Source organism: Plecotus auritus (assembly GCF_963455305.1).
Source record: "Plecotus auritus genome assembly, chromosome: 2".
Taxonomy (NCBI): Eukaryota; Metazoa; Chordata; class Mammalia; order Chiroptera; family Vespertilionidae; genus Plecotus; species Plecotus auritus.
In genome coordinates, this window is record NC_137771.1 from 162,152,618 (window position 1) to 162,172,705 (window position 20,088).

A 20,088-nucleotide genomic window follows, 5' to 3' on the forward strand; every position below is an offset into this window, starting at 1 on the left:
GGCTATAATGAATGAACACAAGGAAGACTCAAATTTATTACTCTCATTCCCAAAAGGGAAGTAAAGACTGGCCTTAAAAGCCCTTCCTACCACAGCTAATCACTAACATTTGGAATGGCCTGCCCCTCTCCTTAAACAAATCCAGTAAGAGTAGCTACCAGATCGCAGGGGGAAAGACCCAATTCCCACTCCTTTACAATGCTATTTTACGAAGGATCTCAAGGCAAGCGAAAGTCATTCAAACCGTAAAATCAGTGGAAGTAAAGAAAAAAAAAATGTGGGTAGTATAAAGACCACAAGATTTTACAAGAGATGTCCTAGGTTTTCTTCTGCACTCTGCCACTCTGCCATGACTGAGGCCCTCTTAGCCTTTGTTTCCTTTTCTGAAGACACAGCTCTCAGTGATTTTAAAAGTATCCTACCCACCAGCATTACCTGGAAATGTGTTAGAAATGCAAATTATCAATCTCTCCTAGACTCAGAATCAGAAACTGTAGGGTCTGTCCCAGCAACGTGTTGTAACAAGCCCAAGAGGTGACTCACCATCTCCAGATGGTTCTGATGCACCTACTTCATTAGGGTTGTTGTCTAAGGATAAAAGGAGCCTGTGCATAAAATTGTTAGCTTTTACTACTATCTGCTTAAGTCAAAATCTAAAATTCTTGAAATAATGTTTTAGCCTACATTAGTTAGACTAATAACCTCATTTCTGAATTTTACTTTGACTGTGTAGACGAGGCACAAGTCAACCAGAGGTTATGCAATTAGCTTGGAGTCAAAGAGAAAGCAAAGAGTAAAGCTGAGAAGGAAACCCCAGAGTGAACTTGATTTTAATTCAATCAAACTGTTAAGGTACCAACCACGCACTTCCATCTATAATCACAATGAACCTTTTTATAAACAAGTCTCTATCTTCTTAGCTAAAAAATATAACTGTAACTTTTTGGATTTTAAAATAAATTGACTTGTATGATTCTAGGCTACCAGCAGCTCAAGAAGCAATAAAAAATTACAAGTGTTCTACAGTGAATAGGTACAATCACTCAGACCTCTCAATACGAGAAGTGCAGACAGTACTCCCCTTGCTCACCTCACATTTCTGATTATTGCAATGGTAGAAACCATAATAAATAAGTGTGTAGACACTGTGCTTCAAGTATATATATTTCTGTAATATAATTAGTTAGATACTATAAAATATAAGCTGGATTTTAGGAGATGCTTTGGGATTTTCCCCCCAACCTCCTGTCAGCAGCACTCGATCTTTTTACTGTAATTTATCTGATATAGCTGCTTGATACTTTTACATGCAAGGGTGCAGAAAAACAAAGAGCGAGGGAATGGACTGCTAATGAAATCCTCTGATTGTAAAAAGCACTTTGGAATGATCAGGTGGTAAATAATAATAAGAGGAAATAACATAAAGTGCCTGGATGCCACTACAATAGTCACTATATAAATGCAGAAGAGATCAGACATGAATAGAATTTTCATTTTATGCAGCCACTGTGTGTGTATATAGAATATACAGTTGCTAATTTTTCAATGATACTGGTAAACTATTGTTCAAAATCTTTTCTTGCTATCTTATCACTTTAAAAGGCATCATATAGAAACACCCAATTGTCCTAGTAAAATGGAGAATGTATGCAAAGTGGCTAGAGGAAAGAGCCTTTTTGTACACATGAAAAAAAGAGCTCAAATAACAGGAGAGAATGAAGAGAAAATACTGACACTATTAGAGCAGCTAAGGAGACATACACAAAGGTGAACTTTGAAAAATATCAGGAACAAATAATTCAATGTGTGGCAGAGGAACTACAATGAAGATATATGGTCATACACCCAAACTACAGATATATACATTTTCTCTTTCCTAGGCTACTTTTTATAGTGGTGGTGGTTTTTAAATGGAACCAGGGAAAAAGGAGGGAGAAGTATAATTTTGTTGTTCGTTGTTACTATTGATGTTTACTTTATAACACTAATAGTAACTCCATACCTGAGTTTTCCAACAGTTTCAGAACCTCAGTGCTTATCATGCATTCGCCTTCAATTTTCTTGTTTGGTGATAAGAACTGGGAAGGTTCTTTTAGTCATAGGGGAAGCGTCTGATTAGGATTCTAAGAAAGCAGAGGTCTTAGGAAAATACCATTATCCAAACAATGCAATCAGACAAAATTCTCTCCCTTCCTGTGTCCTCTCCCTTTGTGGAATAAAAGATTGTTTTGGGGACCTTTTTTGTCCATGGTCATTAAAAAGCAGGATTGGACTTGCACATACAGCTATATTTCAGAATATCTCAAATTTCTAACTTAGAAGAAGACACAGATTTTCTCAGAGAAACTCAGAGAAAACAACCCTGCATATTCACAAAACTCACTTATTTCTAGAAGAGGAAAATGGAGCGATCACTGCCAACATAAGAAAGCAGTAATAGTAATATTAGTAATACTAATACTTTGGATTCTAGAGCATGATTTATCCCAAAGATTCACCTGTAATAAGGGAGACTCCAGAACAAGAAGTTCATTAAGGCTATATTTCTATCTTCAGGATTCAGCCAAAATCAGACTCTCCGGAAAGCTGTAAATGCTCTCAGAACAGACTTCAGCAATGAGATTGGAATGAACACTGGGACCATGGCATAAAAGCATCTCCCTGTCCCTTGTTCTACAAGTTAACTATTAAACCATATGTTGTTCATCCTGATTTGGTTTACTCAATTCTAGAAACAAGGCCACACTGATCAGATTGCCCTGGGCATTGAAAACCTAGTGAAGCCTTTGCTAAGACAGTGTTCTTCCCCCAACCTCACCCAGAGGGCTTCCATTATCAGACTATCAACTCTGTTACTGGTGAAGGATGGAAAATATCTTCTTTTGAAGAACACCTTCTTTCTTTCCCTGGGTTTTCTGGTTTTGGTACACTCAACATTTTAAGTGCCTAATCCCCTCCCCCAACCCCTCAATTCCCTTCTTCTACTCTAGTTTATTCTTTTAATTATTTACAGACTTGCTTCTCTGGACACTTTGTTCTAGTAGAAGTTAGCTGGTTTTTTTCAACACCTTTTGGTGGAATGCAATAATAGTTACATAGAGAAGGAATTGGTCTTAAAGGTATTTTTAGGTTGCATCTGTGACAGATAGAGATCTTTTCTTTTTATTGATTTTTCCTGTGTACCGTCCACTCTACAGCTTGAAATGGCTACAACAGTGTTTGAAAAATTGGTTGTTAGTCACTGTTCAAACCATTTTTCAAAGCAGTTCTTGCAAGCTCCATTTCACTCTCCGTTTTAAGGAGGGTTTTGTTAGGGCTGGTTTCATTTTCTTTGTGGAGTCATGCTGTCAGAGAAACACAGTCTAGAACATTGCTTTTAAAAGTGGCATGATTGGGATAATAACCATATTGAATCTGTATTCAAAATTTATTAGATTGAGCCATGTGCAGCTAAGAAGAAAAAGAGGTCATAAGTCTTCAATGCTTCATAAACATGAACACTGAGGAATGCAAATGTTAAAATTCACCAAGCACAACATGATACTGCACTGTTGGAAAGATATTTTCTCATGTCCAAAATTCACAGTGCAGGGGGAAGGTGAGTGTTTATATGTGGGATTTTCCTCCATATTTTTGCTAATGAGCATCTGTGAATATGCCTTAATATCTACATAATTTACATTTATAAAAATGATACACTATAAAGGCTACAAATAGCATGATAGCAAGTCCATTTTTTAATAGAACTAAGAATAGCAAACTTTGATAATCTTCTAGAACTCTTAAATTTTACTTATATTTCCAGGACCTAATTACTTAGAATAAAAGTTGAAGAAATTTGAGATAAAGAGAAAGGGTGAAAATAGCTAATGGTATTCAGATTTTTAGAAAGTGATATATTTATTTAAAAAACAGGATTTGGGGCCAAGTTCTACAGTGATTTTTTGATAAATGCACAATAAAATTTCCTGAATCTTCAAAAAGTGAAAGAGTGGAACATCGACCCCATTTAAATTTAGAGTAGTAAATTTCAGTGAAGATACGTATCAAAATTGGCAATGTCCAGACTTTGAGAGAAAGAAACTGAACATTCACTGTGACCAGAAGGAGGATAAGCATGAAGAATGCAGCCCAGGAAAAGCACTCATTATGTGTAAGCCAAAACCCAACATCCTACAGTAAAGTTTTCATATTTTTTAGGAGAATATTTGAAAAATATGGTTTCATGGGGCTTTTGTTGTAATTTCTTTTCTTTTTAAAAAGAATTCTAGGGAAATTTCAGGAGCTCCTCTTAGAGCTTCTGAACCAACTTAAGTGGTTGTGACAAAATGACAAAGCCAACCCCCATTAGTCCCCAAATCCTTGCTCAAAGCAAAGTTTGGGGGCTTGGAGTGCAGACTAGGAAACTCAATGATCCAACTCCACAAGGGCAGATTGGCAAACCAGGCCTGAGTACTACCCTAGAAAATAAACATTCTGATCTGAAGATTACTCCTACCACTGCTTTACTGTCTGTGAAAATTGTGGCTAAATTATATATCTCTACTTTTGATGAGCTTGAAGAAAAGATAATGTGTTTTGTGTTGTTGTTTTCTGGTGTGTAGTTTTCAAACTGTAAACAGTAAGTGCTATATAAAAGGAAAGTGTTATTAGTGTCTCATAAGAGAAACATAAAGACTGATGATAAATGGATTTAAAATATTTTTTGTTGGCTTTATAAAAGTATTGAATACTACCACTAGTACTAAGTCAGAAATTTGGTAGGGAAAATGTTTTATTGATTGATTGATTGACTGATTGATTTTATTTATCCAGAATACATTTGCTGTAAATAATCAGCGAGTTTTAATTTTAGAGAACAAGACCAGGACACGTCACAGGAGGCTTTTGATGTCAAGTCAGAAGCCCTTCGTCTGTGAACCACCCATTTTAAGATCTAGTTTATCCTGAACTAGGAATAAGATGTACAGAAAGTTGCCTATCTCATGTGCCTCACCCTTCTTAAGATCTAATGAATCCATGGCCTTGGGTTCCTATTTCTATAAAAACAATAGTAAAACCTAATCACTTTGTTTTCTTTGATGAAATTGGCTATGCCTCCAATTAAATTATATTACAAACTTCTTTTCCACTACCAATAATGTAAATAAAGAACCAAGCATAGGCATGTGGTAATGAAGAAAGGATGAGTTTTAGCCTTAGAACCTTATGATTGTATCCTATTTCCACCCCTTAACAAGTCATTTAACCTTTCTCGGTCAAAGTTTTCTCATCCATTAAGTGAAGATAATGGTGCCTATCTCAAAGGGTTGTTTGAAAACTTAAATGAAAAATGGTTGGTGCAGAGAGGTCTCTCCATAAATGGCAGCTAAAGCACTGCCTGCAGTGAAATTCAGATAAAACACATTTAGCCAGGACAAATGCACTGGGAGGTAGGTCTGTTATCCATGCTACAAAATCCATTAAATCAAAATAATTTGGTCATTTAAACAATACTCTTTAGAAAATTTTTAATGACATTTCCCAAAACACAAGCTAGCTTATGGTTATATGGAATTCCTGTATTTAAAAAGGAGCTTCGCCATAGCTGGTTTGGCTCAGTGGATAGAGCATTGCCCCCAGACTGAAGGATCCCGGGTTCAACTCCCATCAAGAGCACATGCTGGGTTGCGGTCTTGATCCCTACTGAGGGGCATGCAAGAGGCAGATTATCAATGATTCTCTCTCATCATTGATGTCTTTCTTTCTCTCTCTCTCTCTCTCTCCCTCTTAGAAATCAATAAAAATATAAATAAATTAATTAATTAAAAAGGAGCTTCATGCCCTGGCCAGTGTTGCTCAGTGGTTGTAGTGTAGTGCTGGCCCAGCATCGAAGTCTCAAGGTTCGATTCCCAGTCAAGGGCACATACCTGGGATGCAGGGTGTATGCTGGAGGCAACCAATCAATGTGTCTTTCTCACATGGATGTTTCTCTCTCTCTCAATCTCCCCCCTCCCTTCCTTCCTCCCTTCCACTCTCTCTAAAAGCCAATGGAAAAAAATATTTTTGGGTGAGGATTAACAAAAAATAAAAAATTTTAAAAAAAGGAGCTCCATTCAGTTTGTAAAATAGTGTATCTAGTCTTGTTCCCCAAATCCAGGATCATAAAGGCCTTCCACCACAAAGGGTAAGTGACATTTAGAAAACCAGATTTTCGAAAACTGGAAATGCATATAGGTTATCAGGATGACAGGAAGTGCCCCAACTCAAAGCATATGGAGAAGAAATGTGCCCTTTAGAAACATCCTGCAGATGAAGAAGAATGGAATGACTTCAAACACTGGAGAGAAATGGAGGAGTAGAGAACAGTATCAAGCCCTAAAAGACTGCAGATTAAAAAGTGATCAAAATCAACTCCAGGTGAGAGGTAAAGAAAGATTTCAGAATACTTATCTGTGAAAAGAAGAGCAGGGAGAGCCAAATTCCTAGGATTGAAGAGTATTTAGAAATAAAATCCTTAAGTATTATGATCCAAGGTAAGGCCAGCTTCAGAAAATACAAATATTGATGGGTTAAATCAGGACTGAGGAAAATATAAAGCCAAATATGGGCAGCTTTAAGGGAATAAAATAGGCAGCTTGGAACTCAACTGTCATCACAATTCATTTGTGTTTCACATCCCACTGTTTGTGACATTAACAGAATTTCGAATTTAGCAATGAACTATTTTTGTATTGTGAATCTCTGGAGCCATTTTCCATATGTAGTTACCACTGCAACTAGAAATAATAGCCTTTTTGATCTTTAAAAAACTTCCAATTAATACTATTCAAATTTGGGGTCACTTTTTATACCTTTTGAAGTGGAGTATTACTCTTGTTCTTTATTTGAACAAAATCCAAGTTATTTTAGAAATAAGTCCTTTGGTAACATCTGCTTTTACTGTCATTTTTCAAAATAAAGTTAGTTTTAGAATTCTATTTTCATATAACTAGAATAACTAAAGCAAATCTTTTTGTAAAGGCATTTAAATAGGAAAAAATTAGAGTTCCTATTTTGTGTCAAATAAGCAACACAATTTTAAGTATTAGTACTTATATATTAATATACATGAGTCATATATATCATATATACTATATATAATGAGCTTAAGTTCACTGTTAACAGGGCTTTTATGTATTATCATCGTTATTGCTATTGTTAGTGAATATCACTTACTGAGTACCTATTATGCTTAAAAACTCTTCTATGCACTATGCACACATATCATTCAATGCAGCCATCATTGTTCCATTTTCCATTTGAGGACTTAGACAAGAGAAATAGCATGCCTGTGGTCATATTGTAATTTGTTCATATAGAGGTGATAACAAATGGCTGTGCAACTAGAGAGTCTACTAGGTACGTTATTTTCACTATCTACCTCTGCCTTTCATATTGACACAAGGCTACAGTTTTAAAATCTAACATAATGTGTTGTCAAGTTCCACACAATTGCTTTTTTCCTAATACACTGTTATTCCACTAAATCAACATTCTTTTTAAATCATTTACACTTGTACAGAATATCAACGCTGATGTTTACATGCCTTTTCTTACAAAATGTAATTCAGAACTAAATGATTCTTTGAGCACCTACTATGCGGTACCTATTGGGCTAGATATCTTTGTTCACGATCATACTAAAATACAGACTTGACAATGTAGAATTCTCTCCTTCTTGAAGATGCCTCTTTAGGTAAAATTGTATTTCTAATCCTTTTTAGTCACTGATTTGTATAAAGTAATATAGCACTATGTGAAAAGCATTAGGAATTTAGATTTAAAAATTTCTTTCAATACAACAAACCTACTTAGTAACAAATTGTTGAAACAAAATCTGTAACATGAAGGGCATTTATGGCAGATGTAAACATCAGTTCTACCTAGAAACAGAAAATTAGTCTGCATAATGTCATTTATCTCCTGAGCTAAATTACATTATAATTTTCATCTATAAACCCAAGTTCTTAATGTGTGCTGCAAAGATGATATCTCTGACCCACACTCAGTAGGAAATGTGTTTTTAGTTGTTTGTTGGTAGTGATAATGGAGTGGCACTGGACAAATATATTTTCAGCAAGTTTCCTTGGTAATAAAAATAGCTATAATAGTAATAGTAATAATCAGCAACACAATAGTGACAGTATTTATTAAATACTTTCCTATGTGCCAAGTACTGTGATTAGCACTTTATATACATTACCTTATTCATTTCTCAAAATATCTCATGAGGTATGTACTATAAGTAATCCAATTTAACAGAGAAGGGTACTGAGACACAGAGAAGTCAGAAAATTTGCCCAAGATCACACAAATACAGGAGCAGAGCCAATGAGTTTGTCTCTCATGCTTACACGAGGTGGGGATTCTAGCAGGCTCTCTGATGTGTGTTCAGAAGAATACTGCATCTGTGATGTTCTATCTACATTAACCAGGTTTGGAACCCAGCTCATTTGTAAGCCCAGATCTGAAGACAGCTAATAGGAGTTAAAGTTCGAGCTGCTGCTATTCATTCATATTGCTTGCTAATTAAAATGTTCCCTTCTGAGAAAACAGTGTGGCTGGATAATCCTAGGACATAATACATGCTCAAGAAAAAGTCTGATGAATGTTAACAGTGGTTTCTATAAGTGCTTAGTTCAAAGGTGATCTTCATCTCCTAACCCCTTTAAAAAATATGTTGTCCTATTGTCTAAAATATTTTCACCAAGGGCATGTATTACTTAGGTTATCAGTTGAAAAATTATAACTTTAAAAGTTCGTTTTGTTTTGTTTTGCTATTAGGTTGCTAGGCTCAGTTAAACATGACACTCTCTGGGAAACCATTCCTCCTCCTCTACTCTCTGATCTGTTCCTAGGACAGCAGAGTGTGCCTTGCTCTGTCCTCCATAGAACCTTATCAAAACCACATACTGTATTGTTCATTGTCCCCTCTACTTTATCTTTAGTCCCTTGAAGATTGACCCCATAACTTATCTACCTTTTAGATCCCCAGGAATCCTGAATGCTAGCATTCAGTTAAAAACCAACACTAACCAACCAATGAACAACACACACTAGAACATTCAAAGAGAAGAAAAAGAACGATCTTGTGGCTGACTGTGCACACTTTTTGGTGGCTTGTTCCTCCCCTTACATTATGTACAAGTCTTCATGAAAAAGAGCTCCCCACATCAGAGAATCGTTTGAATTGACTGGTATTCTCCAGAGAAGTTTATTAATGCACCAAGGGATATATATCTTTATTAATACACATACATACATATTATGCAGTAACATAAATATAACTGGAAGGGAGAAAGTAGTAGGAAATGTTTCCAAAATAAAGCTTATGATATTTATATTACTTTACATTTTGTATTTAGTAATTTTATTCCCTCTCTACCCCTAATATGTTATATACCCTCATATAGTTTTTACCTAATATATATCATGAAAGTAGAAACTTTATTTTATTCACCACTGTATCCCTAGTTCCTAGAAGAGAACCTGGTACCAAACACTCAATAAATATGTCTTGAAAAGAATGGAAGAAAAGGAAAAAGAAATACAGAAGTTCTTACAATAGTCTTCATATTGATCTAGAAATAATAGAGGGGGTGGATGTCTCCGGTATTTTCCCAGGAAAACATGAATTATCAGTAAAATTTCAAGCTCTCATCCTATTCCTCAGACCACCAACACATCCCTTTATGGACAAGTTGTCCCTTCCAGCCTGTCCATACCCAATCTCTTGCACTGCTGAAACTTAGGAACAGGGTATTAGGCAGAAGCAGCCACATGTGCCAACAAGGGAGGCTCCAGCATTTCCCACAGGTCAGCTGAGCCCCCAGAGGGGCAGTGGAAAGAGATGTGAAAGTCTTCCTAATGCCAGGCACACTCACTCACAGATTTCTCTCCTCTCAAAAAGGATCCTGGCCCTGGCCATGTGGCTCATTGATTGAACATCATCCCATGCACCAAGACGTCACTGATTCGATTCCAGTTCAGGGCACATGCCCAGGTTATGGGCTCGATCCTCAGTAGGGGGTATTCAGGAGGCAGCCTATAGATGTTTCTCTCTCATCCATGTTTCTCTCTCCCTCTCTCTTTAAAATTGGGTGAAAAGTGACCTGCCAAATAACATATGCATATATGCATAACCCATGAACACAGACAATAGTGTGGTGAAAACCTGGTGCAGAGTGCAGGGGCAGGCTAGAAGGGGTCAATGGGGAATAAGGGGGGGCATATTTAATACTTTCAAAAATAAAGATTTAAAATTTTTTTAAATAAAATCAATAAAAACATTTTTAAAAGGATCCTAGTAACAAAACTGATGATGGAAGAAATGAAATTAGAAGGTCCCCATGATACATCCCACCTTATTCTGGAGGACAATGTCCCCTGGAGGGGAAAAAGGAGGAACCTACAAGGTTTTCTTATGTTTTGCAGTTTCCAAATTATAGCACAGCCCTACTATATGAAGCTATCAATGAATGTATACTTATACTGATAAAATACAATGGAACTTTTGAGTTTTACTCAAGAGGGGTTTAGATTATCATTCATCCTAGTTTAGAAAAGATAATATCCTAGTAATAATAAATTATCCTGAATTATGAGTTTTTCTTAAAAAACAGACTGACTTGTTCTTTTTAATCTTTGTACCTCCATGCCCAGCACCAACATATGTTTTCAATAAATGATAGCTAAAAAAATTAAAGAATGTTTCCTTATAATGGTGAGATATGGCTTAAAGGGTTCAAACAAATTCAGAGTATTCAGAGTATTAATTTCCTCAGCTTGATTTTTCCAGTTTTATTAGCAGGCAATCATCATTTATTATTGAACACGCATCAGTGTTAATATAATAAATCCTCACCAACTGTGGTATGGAAATCTTATCATTTTATGTTCACCTACTAGAAATTTTAAAGTCACAATATCGAAACAATGGTTTTCAAACTTTAGTGTGCATAACTAACCTGGATAGCTTCCTAAACTACTGAACCCCAGTCACTATCCTCAGGACTTCTAATCCAGAAATTCTACAATGGGGCCCAGGACTCTTTCTTTGGACAACCACCCTAGATAATTATGACATAGGTGGTCCTTTGACTACTTACTATGGATTGGGCTATAAAGGAAATATGAAAAGAAATCTTTATGCTTCACTTTTTCAATGTGGAAAAAAGTCTAGCTTATTCAATGTGACTTAACCATTAAAATTACTTGTGAAAAGACCATGAAATTTGCTAAGACTTTTGAAAATGAACCAAGAAAAGGTACAAGGGCAAGAAATTACACATTTCCAGCCAGAAGGGGCTCTTTTTTAAAACTTCACAAAGACTGACAGTGTGTTTAAAGTAAAAGTGGGAGAAGTATGGCAGCCATGCAGCAATGTTTATGAACAACTTAGGGAAACAATGTTGATTCAATAGGTTTACTTTGATAAAATGTATTTTAATGGCTATTATAAAGGTGGATGCCTTTTAAATCTTAGATGTACTTTAAGATATGTATGTTTATATTTATATAAGAGAATTGTTAAAAAAAAAATCCTTCTTTGCCCTAGCTGGTTTGTCTCAGCGGATAGAGGTCAGACTAAAGGGTCCCAGGTTCAATTCCTGTCAAGGGCACATACCTGGGTTGCAGGCTTGGTCTCCAGCGCATGGGAGAGGCAACCAATGGTGTGTCTCTCTCACATAGATGTTTCTCTCTGTCTCTCCCCTTTCCTTCCACTCTCTCTGAAAATCAATGAAAAAATATCCTCAGGTGAGGATTAAGAAAAAAAATGTCCCTCTTTAACTCCCTATTTACCATAAGATCTTGACCTTGCCAACATCATTGCTTCTCTTCCTGCCCTCCCTGAATGTATCCCCTGGAATTGCAAGTCTGCCCCTCCACACCTGTCCCAGGGAAGGCACTGTTCTGCTCTGCCCTGACCTCTAGGTCTCTGCAGCCTATAATTATTTCCATGGGAGTTGTCTCAGCACTGAGTTCTCTAAATTCAGAGTCTGTCATTTTTCAGGAGCTCTAGTGAATGAATGATGGAAATTATTGTATTATTCTTATGAATGTTGTAAATTGCATAACCTGTCATAGTTTTCCCTTTGACTTAGCTGCAGGAGTGCAAAGGCAAATGCATAGCATTTTACTGAATGTAGTTTGTGTGTTGACTTCAGTCCTGACTCCATTTTTATATCCTTGCCCTTATTTATTTTTTTGTTTTATTTTGTTTATCTTTCTTATCTACTTCTAATTCATGTATTTTACTGTATTATCTGTTTCTTTTTCTTTGTCAGCCATTTTAATTATCATATTGGAGCAATGTAGCTGAAATAAATGAAGAAACCAAAACAAAACAAAAATTGTGTGTGTGTGTGTGTGTGTTAGATATATATACAGTATATCAAACACACCCCAAGTATAAAATAAAAACTAACCTCCTCTAATAATGGAGATATTTTATAGTCCTTGTGCTATCAGGCTCACTTGATTATTAACAGGATTGCAATTTAAGGAGGCATAACATTAAATACCACTGTGAGGAGATCCATATGAAATTGGACAAAGGTATTTTCCACACCAGATTATTTTCTGACATCCTTAAGTACTAAAAGCCAACTATAGCTGTGTTAAAAGCTGTGTGTTCAGTCTCCATATGACTATAAATAAAAAGTCCAAAGGCTTAAAAAGCCAAAGTAATAATTTTGAAAATATTTTTCTTTTAAAAATTATATATGTATGCATGTAATAAAATATGTAAATCCTATTGACATATGTATTTGAAATATATATATATATATGCATATTTTTTACTTAGAATCTTCAAACCAAACAATTGAGTCCTTTGCCTCCATTATTATTCTAATTAAATAATTTTCATTAAGTAACAAATAGTGATAAGTAATCTCAACACTAAAAGCTAATCTTCAGGTTGGGTTTAGCTTATTTTCTGCATTTCTGATTATTATGATCCAGCTAGTCTAAATCTGGTTCAGTAAAACTCAGGTAAGTTAGAAGAACTCTAATTGGGCACTAGGTATCTTAACAATGATACTCATCTTGATGTGTCTTTGTATGACCAGTCTGGGCTGAAATCGTATTATGTTTCAAACCTAAAAATGATTTTTGCTTTAGTATTAATTTCTGAATCTCATATCCTTCCAGATACCAAAGGAATACAGTACCACTCTATAATAATGCCAAGTAGTGCTCATTTTTTGCCCCCTCCCCAGAGTGGGCAACCAATAGCTGCTTCATACTTCCATTACATCACAGTTGGACTACAGAGTGCTTTCAGTCTGACCTCTGCATGCCTCTTGCAACTCATCTGTAGATAGTCCAGAGCTAGCAGCTGGACTTCATTTTTGTTCCAGCAGTCACCATTTTATAATGTTTCTCCAATTTACTGTGAGTTTCACTATTGACAAGTAAATCCCAAATTCCAAAAAGTATTTAAATTTAGTGCGTTAAATCACAGAGGAAATATTACCAATAACTTGCCATAGGTTCATGTCATTCAACTACATTTTACTATTCATTACCCATATATCAAAAGGGTGTAATGATACTATTCTACCACAGAAGACTAATGAAATACTTAGCAAAAGTAAATGGTTACAAAACACTTTTAAAAATCAAAGTGCTGTATATTTTTAATCTTGCATAGGACTCTGGTTCAATTTTTGAGCCTTTCCAAGTCCTCGTACTTTTGTGGTATCCATAATAAAGCAGGCAGATGGTTTAGTCTCTGAACATATGATTTAACTGCCCTCTTTGCAATATCAAAATAATGGACCAAATAGCCATGAGAAACTTTAAAAAGGCTGCCTCTTGAAATCTGAAAACAAAATGCTATCCAATGAGAATTAAACCTTTAAAAAATTATGTTTTCTAAACTTTCTTATATGCTCTATTCTACATACTAAGGCAAACTATATTTTTAAAAAAACATAGACTAGAGTAAGGAAAAATCTTAATTAGGACAATATTGTATGGTTCAAGAAATATACTAGAAGGCAAATAAAAGTATAATATACTTATATTTTAAAATTCTGATTCTCTAACACCTAATGAGAGTCATCTGATTTAATTTCTGGGTGATTTGCCAGATTTTCATTTTTATTATTATTACTATCATGTAGATGCTTTATTGTTAAAGCACTTTGTAATTATTTATTAGTTAATTTAGTTTAAATTATGTTTTTGCATTTGTTTTAAATCCATGTTATTCTTAGTTATTACAACCCTAAAATGCTATTTTGCCAGCCAATTATTCTCATTTGAAAAATAGTTTGTTGTCGATGAAAGCACATTTTACAGGTTTTATAGGATATGAAAATCATCATCAATGTATATATATATATTTTTTGGGGGGATAATGCTTGTCACATAATCTAGCTATACTTAGGAGAGTATCTCTGTTTCTTAATGTCTACATTGTGTACATAGAATGAGACTTTATTTACATACTTACCATATTTTCAGATATTTAAAATTGGTTTTGGAAAAGCCTCTAAACTAGTTTCACTTATCTCAAAATGTCCACAAAACTTAGCAGTCTGATCAACATTTCAGATAAAAAGACCACACAATTGACAATAAGAACACTTTGCTTATTACAGAAGCCCAAAGCTTAAGTAACTACGTATTCAAAAAATGTAATGTCCCTTTCAAATTCTCAACAAACACTAGCTTGGTGCTAATATAAAACAGAATTTACTTTAAAAATAAATGCAACAGTTGTACCCAATCTCTGAGACACTGTTAAGACAGGTCATTATTAACGAGTTTGAGAATAACTCAAAATCCTTAAATCAAGCCATAATCTCATACATATATCCACAAATATATGAGCAAAGTTTATAACTATTATTGGGGCAAAACATTAACATTTGTTCTACTGATAAAGACATAAAGTAACTCTGAGAAAACCCTTCCTCCTTCTCATTTCTCTAACTTTCACAACAAATGCAGCACTGAAACTAAATTCTCAGTCCACTTAGAAATACGCCGAGCAGTATTCCAATAAACAACAAATGGATTTTTAAAAACTCACCATATTCAAAATTTCCCCATCTTCCCCGCTTCCCTTGTTCTTTCACTTTCCATGCACACACAATCACACTTACCTGCACAAGTCTGAAACATCAGTCTATATATATTTTTTGAAATGCACTCTGTACCGATGCATTTTTCTGTGTTTCTTTCTAACCCTCGGGAATGTTAAGAATTTAGGAAGAGAGCCACAGCTTAAGAGAGCAATTATTTGCCAGTAAATACTCAATTTGCTTGTCCTGTGATTTTTCTTCTAACTTGAATATTCAGTAATCCGTCCCTGACTGCGTCACGAGCACAAAAAGTCTTTTCTCCAAAGGAGAACACTTTCGCCAATCAACCTTCAGCCATGCCAGGGCACAGCTCGTCAGGGTGATTTGTTAGCTTTAATTAATAATTCCTCATGCTGGCCATTTTAACAAATAGTGCAGTGAGCCTGGGATGCTAGATGGCTATGATTCAGGCAGATAAAACTACAGTGGAAAGGGGGTGGGGAAGGGGGTAGGGGGGAATCTGACGCCGTTTATAAACACCTCTAATCATGCTCTTTCAGCTTATAATATAGAGAACATCTCAGCTGAATTACCACGCTATGTCCATCAATTTGTATTCAGATGGGAGCCATATGTTCCTCCACTCTATCTGCTAAGGCCTCCTTGGTGCCAATGCAGGCATCGGATAGACATTTACAAAAGAGGTCTCCAGCCTCCAGATTGCAAAAGTTTACTGCAGGGTGAGGTTGAGAAATTAGAAATATTCGGCACTTCTCAGTGAGCCTGATTAACAGTCTAGAAACACAGAGGTAAGGACTGGAACATCAGATTTACTCGTAGATTGCTGTCTGATACTGGGCATTTATTTATTTCCCTTTTTTAAAAAAAACTTCATACCTCATTTCAAAACAGATAACAATAATGGCTGATTTGTTCAGGCATTCCACAAGCATTTTTTGAATCCCAACTATATGCCAAGCGCTGTATTAAATGCCGAGAAGTTTTCTGAAAGTAAGTCTTTTCCAGTTAACTGACACAACTGTATTTTTATGAACACACAGATAACATGCCTGAACAAAGCCATCAAACAGGTGGCACATGAATAAAAATATTCATAACACTATCTGTGTGGTTTAACCAAGTAATAAGTACTAGAGAGCACACATGAATTCGTGTGCAAAAGTGATTCTCAAAGTGGAAACAAAAACTACCAACAGGTTAAACATTTCTCTTTTTTTAGAAAATGTACTGAAAAGTGGCTAGAGCAATCAGAAATATATCTATCTGTTCATAGAAAATGTTAAAAGATTCACAAGCACTTGAGAAACATGCTAATACCTAGGAAATTTTATTCATGTGCCTAATATGTGTGTGCGTGTGTGTGTGACTGCAAGTCATTAATTTATTGGACACGTATTTATTGAGCACCTACTCCATCATAGGAATGGAATAATACCAGGTACTAAGAGATAAATAAAGCACAGCCTTTCAAGAAGCTCACAATTTCATCACTAGACTAAAAGAAGGAATACACATCTACACAGAAAACTGTAATACACCATAACAAGAGTACCATCACAAATATGCCTAAAAGTACAAGGCAGAGCTCCTAAAAGTGATGCATGAACTGTTTCTAAAGGTACAGTTGGAATACCACTGGTAGGAAGAACATCTAGAGAGAGACAAACATTTGAACCCTTTCTAAAACTCTTACTAGAATGAGGTTACCATTTACGAACTATGTTGTTTAAAGCATGATAATTTCAGATCCATAATGCTAAACATTTTGTGATTTAAAAATAAATTGGTTAAAAATAAAAAGTTCCCCCAAACTAGACTATCTTGACCTGCTCAGAGAAGAATGCAGCACCTCAAGAACTGGTACAAATAGCAACAATATAGTTCTCTCTTGCTTTCAGTGTGTTTTGGTTGTCTTAGACAAATAGGAAGCATTTGTGACACATGCTGTCTTTTTGCTTTCTATAATAATACATTTATCTTCTTTTCCTATATACATACTTGTACAGCTTCTATTTTCATAGTACTATATAAGATAAATCATATCTGTATGACCATTAGGATGGGGAAAATGTATATCCATTTAGTGATCACACACATAACTCGAAGCCAAAGAGTTCACTCTGCATGGTACTAAGGTTGAAATGTTGAATCAAAGAAATGATACCTCCAATCCCAAAAAAGGGCTCTTTCAGAGTCAGCAAATGCTCCTGCAAATTGCATAGCAGCACAGAACCACATATGATGGCAGCCCACTTCTCCCTTATTAAAACAGCATAGACTCTTAACAGGTAATTCAAAATCTTCCACATCCTCAGAAGCAGTATGAAACAGTGGTTTAAAGGGGCGGCGGGGGGGTGGGGGGTTGGGGGGCAGGAATTTGGTTTGAACTCGATTTTGGCACTTGCTATCTGTATGTCCTTGGTCAAATTAATTAGGTTCTCTGAGGCTCAACTGTCTTATATCTAAAATGGTTTGTTGTGAAAATTGAAGCAGCAAATGCATGTAAGGTGTATAGCATAGAAACTAGTCCAGAATAGGTGCACAACATATAGTGTTTGAAGTATTCAGAGTTAAAGCTTATCACATACTAAGATTTACTATTTGTGGACCAAATGACACATATATTATCTAAGACTGCCTTGGACAATAAATGTAAATAAGTCTTAGCTAAAGCAAATTGCACTTGGTAGTCTGGTAGAATTGCCTTTGAGAATGTTAATAATATAGCTGAAAAGGTTGTGTTTATAGAAAACAGAGCTGACAGACAAAATTGAGATAGATTACACAAGAATTTACCAGTTAATAATAGAAAAAAAAATCTTACTTTTCCAAGTGACTAATACAAAATTATATTGTATTTAATGGAGATGGAGAAGTTTACTTGGGATCATGGAGAAAGCAACCACTCAGTACAACCATACACTCTTCTCAGATAATCCAACGCTGCTAACTTGACTAACTCCCAGCTAACTACCAGCATTCTCCAACTCCAGGCTCTCTGATGCCCTCTCCACGTACTTCTCTCTTGACTTAAATTAAATCCAGCCATCTCCAGTTCTTGACCTAATGTATGGAACAAAAGTTAGTGAAATGCACATTTCATGTTGGTAAAGTTGGTTCCTTCTAGGTGAAGTGGGTATTTCTTCATGGAGGAGTCTGTGGAGGGGCTTCACAAAGGCTTATTTACTTGAATGTGTATGTAAAGTTTCTCCGTTGGGGATTCCTTTGGAATAAGAGACTGCCTATACCTTCCATTACTGGTCCTTACTTTATTGCCTCCAGGGGAGATCAGGTGTGTATGGGAAACCAGCAGATGAGTTCATGAGCATACGGACTGCCTGAGCCATCCTAACCTGAGAGGCACATCCTGGGCAGGCAGAGCTTTCTAGAATCTGCTTATTTCCCAAAAGGAAATCATAATTAGTAGGAGGTGAAAATATGAAGACTACTTCATGTACTTTTAAGTCTGGATACCTGCATTGGTAACAATTTAGTAAACTTTTGGCCTGGTTAAGTCCCTGTTTCCCTATTAACTAATTGTCTAAGTCTCCAGCCCAGTGGTTCTCAACCTTTCTAATGGCGTGACCCTTTAATACAGTTCCTCATGTTGTGGTGACCCCCATAAAATTATTTTCGTTGCTACTTCATAACTGTAATTTTGCTACTGTTGCGACCCACAGGTTGAGAACCGCTGCTCCAGCCTTATATAGGGACATTTCTTCTGGTTGAAAATGATGACAAGCAGAAGTTACCACACAAACATTTCAAAGTAAATGCTACTTTGATAAACTTTTCCCCAATAAATTCCATATATCAAGTTCTAAACTCATGCATTTGTACATAAATATATAAATACGTAATTCTGAAATGTTTGTACATAAATGTTTGTACATAAATATAAAATGTTTGTACATAAATATATAAATACTTAATTCTGAAATGACCCCCAACCATAAAATTATTTTCGTTGCTACTTCATAACTGTAATTTTGCAACCTATCGCGACCCACAGGTTGAGAACCGCTGCTCCAGCCTTATATAGGGACATTTCTTCTGGTTGAAATGATGACAAGCAGAAGTTACTACACAAACATTTCAACGTAGATGCTACTTTGATAAACTTTTCCCCCATAAATTCTATATATCAAGTTCTAAACTCATGCATTTGTACATAAATATATAAATACTTAATTCTGAAATGTTTTACTAAGTGATAACTAGATAATGAAGGAGAAAAAAGATAATTAAATTCCAGTTTCAAATTTAGATTGCTGTCTAAACAAGAATTTTGGAAACCAAGTATTAGAAAATGGTTAAGTAGTGGTTGATATACTGTGCTATACTAGGTTAAAAACCTAATTTTTTTTCAAAAGTTCCTCGTCCCTTGAGGCATTCTTTCTCAGTGAAGGTTTCCAGCTTTCACAACTGTGAAAATTGGGATTTCTTGAAGGAGAAAAATGTTTCTTGTCAGAAAACTAGCCAGGACTAGTTCACAGAGTGAAGGAATCCAAGATCTTATCAGCTTTCCTGTGACCTTGCTTTATGATTTGCTACAAGTCATTTAATATTCCTATATGTTTTGATTTTCTCTCTTCTTATCTATTATACTTAAATGATGTTATTGCAATAATGTAGAGCAAATTTCCTATCACAGAGGATGTGCTAAAGCCCTAAACCCCATTGGTACTATCTGAACAGTACCAATATCAAATTGGTAGAATGAGACTAACACCCTGTACAATCTTATACTGTATGTCATATTTAGCACCTCAGTATCTACTTTTTCAGATATAAAATGGGTATGTCATGTTCACATTTTTTTATCAAATAGTGTTATTGAAAGGCAGAGACTATTGCAAAATCTATTAAAATTTCTCAACAAAAATTTTAGACAAGGTGAAAAAAATGACCAAAATAATCGTCACTGAAGTTGATTTTCAAATATAGTAGAAGAATTGGTTTTAAAATATCAAGGCATAAAATGAAGTAAATATTTCCAAATATATTC

At 35.4% G+C, this 20,088-nt stretch overlaps 1 protein-coding gene across 15 annotated transcripts in view; it reads right to left on the reverse strand.

The window, feature by feature from the left end:
- Nucleotides 1-20,088, reverse strand: part of ZBTB20 (zinc finger and BTB domain containing 20) — a 913,066-nt gene that overhangs the window by 432,778 nt on the left and 460,200 nt on the right. For 2 of the 15 annotated variants that reach the window (XM_080655536.1, XM_080655548.1), the window contains exon 1: nucleotides 2,499-2,636. The exons of 10 other annotated variants lie outside the window; for them this stretch is intronic. The gene's annotated coding sequence lies outside the window, so the exon portion shown is untranslated. Of the gene's footprint in view, nucleotides 1-2,498; nucleotides 2,637-15,140; nucleotides 15,358-20,088 lie in introns of those variants that run through there. 3 more of the 15 variants (XM_080655534.1, XM_080655535.1, XM_080655540.1) reach the window with 3 other exon arrangements.